This window comes from Lolium perenne, chromosome 3 (genome assembly GCF_019359855.2).
Source record: "Lolium perenne isolate Kyuss_39 chromosome 3, Kyuss_2.0, whole genome shotgun sequence".
Lineage (NCBI taxonomy): Eukaryota > Viridiplantae > Streptophyta > Magnoliopsida > Poales > Poaceae > Lolium > Lolium perenne.
The window spans coordinates 225,558,026-225,561,894 of record NC_067246.2 but is presented as its reverse complement, the minus strand read 5'-3'; positions in this window follow the sequence as shown (position 1 = coordinate 225,561,894).

Here is a 3,869-nt window from a genome sequence, read left to right as displayed (position 1 = left end):
ATGGGGAGAAGACAACCATCTAGCTACTGCTATGGACCCATAGTCCAGGGGTAGACTACTCACACATCACACCGGAGGCGACCATGGTGGCGTAGAGTCCTCCGGGAGATGATTCCCCTCTCCGGCAGGGTGCCGGAGGCGATCTCCTGGATCCCCCGAGATGGGATCGGCGGCGGCGGCGTCTCTGGAAGGTTTTCCGTATCGTGGCTCTCGGTACTGGGGTTTTCGCAACGGAGGCTTTAAGTAGGCGGAAGGGCAGGTCAGGAGGTGGCACGAGGGCCCCACACCACAGGGCCGCGCGGCCAAGGGGGGGGGCCGCGCCGCCCTAGGGTGTGGCCCCCTCGTGGCCCCACTTCGTCTCCTCTTCGGACTTCTGGAAGCTTCGTGGCAAAATAGGACCCTGGGCGTTGATTTCGTCCAATTCCGAGAATATTTCGTTACTAGGATTTCTGAAACCACCAACAGCAGAAACAAAGAATCGGAACTTCGGCATCTTGTTAATAGGTTAGTTCCAGAAAATGCACGAATATGACATAAAGTGTGCATAAAACATGTAGATAACATCAATAATGTGGCATGGAACATAAGAAATTATCGATACGTCGGAGACGTATCAGCATCCCCAAGCTTAGTTCTGCTCATCCCGAGCAGGTAAAACGATAACACAGATAATTTCTGGAGTGACATGCCATCATAACCTTGATCATACTATTTGTAAAGCATATGTAGTGAATGCAGCGATCAAAACAATGTATATGACATGAGTAAACAAGTGAATCATAAAGCAAAGACTTTTCATGAATAGCACTTCAAGACAAGCATCAATAAGTCTTGCATAAGAGTTAACTCATAAAGCAATAATTCAAAGTAAAGGTATTGAAGCAACACAAAGGAAGATTAAGTTTCAGCGGTTGCTTTCAACTTGTAACATGTATATCTCATGGATATTGTCAACATAGAGTAATATAATAAGTGCAATAAGCAAATATGTAGGAATCAATGCACAGTTCACACAAGTGTTTGCTTCTTGAGGTGGAGAGAAATAGGTGAACTGACTCAACATTGAAAGTAAAAGAATGGTCCTCCATAGAGGAAAAGCATCGATTGCTATATTTGTGCTAGAGCTTTGATTTTGAAAACATGAAACAATTTTGTCAACGGTAGTAATAAAGCATATGTATCATGTAAATTATATCTTACAAGTTGCAAGCCTCATGCATAGTATACTAATAGTGCCCGCACCTTGTCCTAATTAGCTTGGACTACCGGATCATCGCAATGCACATGTTTTAACCAAGTGTCACAAAGGGGTACCTCTATGCCGCCTGTACAAAGGTCTAAGGAGAAAGCTCGCATTGGATTTCTCGCTATTGATTATTCTCAACTTAGACATCCATACCGGGACAACATAGACAATAGATAATGGACTCCTCTTTTATGCATAAGCATGTAACAACAATTAATAATTTTCTCATATGAGATTGAGGATATTTGTCCAAAACTGAAACTTCCACCATGGATCATGGCTTTAGTTAGCGGCCCAATGTTCTTCTCTAACAATATGCATGCTTAACCATAAGGTGGTAGATCGCTCTTACTTCAGACAAGACGAATATGCATAACAACTCACATGAAATTCAACAAAGAGTAGTTGATGGCGTCCCCAGTAAACATGGTTATCGCTCAATAAGCAACTTAATAAGAGATAAAGTGCATAATTACATATTCAATACCACAACAGTTTTTAAGCTATTTGTCCCATGAGCTATATATTGCAAAGGTGAATGATGGAATTTTAAAGGTAGCACTCAAGCAATTTACTTTGGAATGGCGGAAAATACCATGTAGTAGGTAGGTATGGTGGACACAAATGGCATAGTGGTTGGCTCAAGTATTTTGGATGCATGAGAAGTATTCCCTCTCGATACAAGGTTTAGGCTAGCAAGGCTTATTTGAAACAAACACAAGGATGAACCGGTGCAGCAAAACTCACATAAAAGACATATTGAAAACATTATAAGACTCTACACCGTCTTCCTTGTTGTTCAAACTCAACACTAGAAATTATCTAGACCTTAGAGAAAAAAAATATGCAAACCAAATTTTAGCATGCTCTATGTATTTCTTCATTAATGGGTGCAAAGCATATGATGCAAGAGCTTAATCATGAGCACAACAATTGCCAAGTATCACATTACCCAAGACATTTATAGCAATTACTACATGTATCATTTTCCAATTCCAACCATATAACAATTTAACGAAGAAGAAACTTCGCCATGAATACTATGAGTAGAAACCAAGGATATACTTGTCCATATGCTACAGCGGAGCGTGTCTCTCTCCCATAAAGTGAATGCTAGGATCCATTTTATTCAAACAAAACAAAAACAAAAACAAACCGACGCTCCAAGAAAAGCACATAAGATGTGATGGAATAAAAATATAGTTTCAGGGGAGGAACCTGATAATGTTGTCGATGAAGAAGGGGATGCCTTGGGCATCCCCAAGCTTAGACGCTTGAGTCTTCTTGATATATGCAGGGGTGAACCACCGGGGCATCCCCAAGCTTAGAGCTTTCACTCTCCTTGATCATGTTGCATCATACTCCTCTCTTGATCCTTGAAAACTTCCTCCACACCAAACTTAGAACAACTCATTAGAGGGTTAGCGACAATAAAAATTAACATATTCAGAGGTAACACAATCATTCTTAACACTTCTGGACATTGCATAAAGCTACTGGACATTAATGGATCAAAGAAATTCATCCAACATAGCAAAAGAGGCAATGCGAAATAAAAGGCAGAATCTGTCAAAACAGAACAGTTCGTATTGACGAATTTTATCGAGGCACCAGACTTGCTCAAATGAAAATTCTCAAATTGAATGAAAGTTGCGTACATATCTGAGGATCACTCACGTAAATTGGCATAATTTTCTGAGTTACCTACAGGGGAAAACAGCCCAGATTCGTGACAGCAAAGAAATCTGTTTCTGCGCAGTAATCCAAATCTAGTATGAACTTTTCTATCAACGGCTTTACTTGGCACAACAAAACACTAAACTAAGATAAGGAGAGGTTGCTACAGTAGTAAACAACTTCCAAGACACAAAATAAAAACAAAGTACTGTAGGTAAAAACATGGGTTGTCTCCCATAAGCGCTTTTCTTTAACGCCTTTCAGCTAGGCGCAGAAAGTGTGTATCAAGTATTATCAAGAGACGAAGTGTCAACATCATAATTTGTTCTCATAATAGAATCAAAAGGTAACTTCATTCTCTTTCTAGGGAAGTGTTCCATACCTTTCTTGAGAGGAAATTGATATTTTATATTACCTTCCTTCATATCAATGGTAGCACCAACAGTTCGAAGAAAAGGTCTTCCCAATATAATGGGACAAGATGCATTGCATTCAATATCCAAGACAACAAAATCAACGGGGACAAGGTTATTGTTAACGGTAATGCGAACATTATCAACTTTCCCCAAAGGTTTCTTTGTAGAATGATCAGCAAGATTAACATCCAAATAACAATTTTTCAGCGGTGGCAAGTCAAGCATATTATAAATTTTCTTAGGCATAACAGAAATACTTGCACCAAGATCACATAAAGCATTACAATCAAAATCTTTAACCTTCATCTTAATGATGGGCTCCCAACCATCCTCTAGCTTTTTAGGAATAGAGGCTTCGCGCTCTAGTTTCTCTTCTCTAGCTTTTATGAGAGCATTTGTAATATGTTGCGTGAAAGCCAAATTTATAGCACTAGCATTAGGACTTTTAGCAAGTTTTTGCAAGAACTTTATAACTTCAGAGATGTGGCAATCATCAAAATTCAAACCATTATAATCTAAAGCAATGGGAT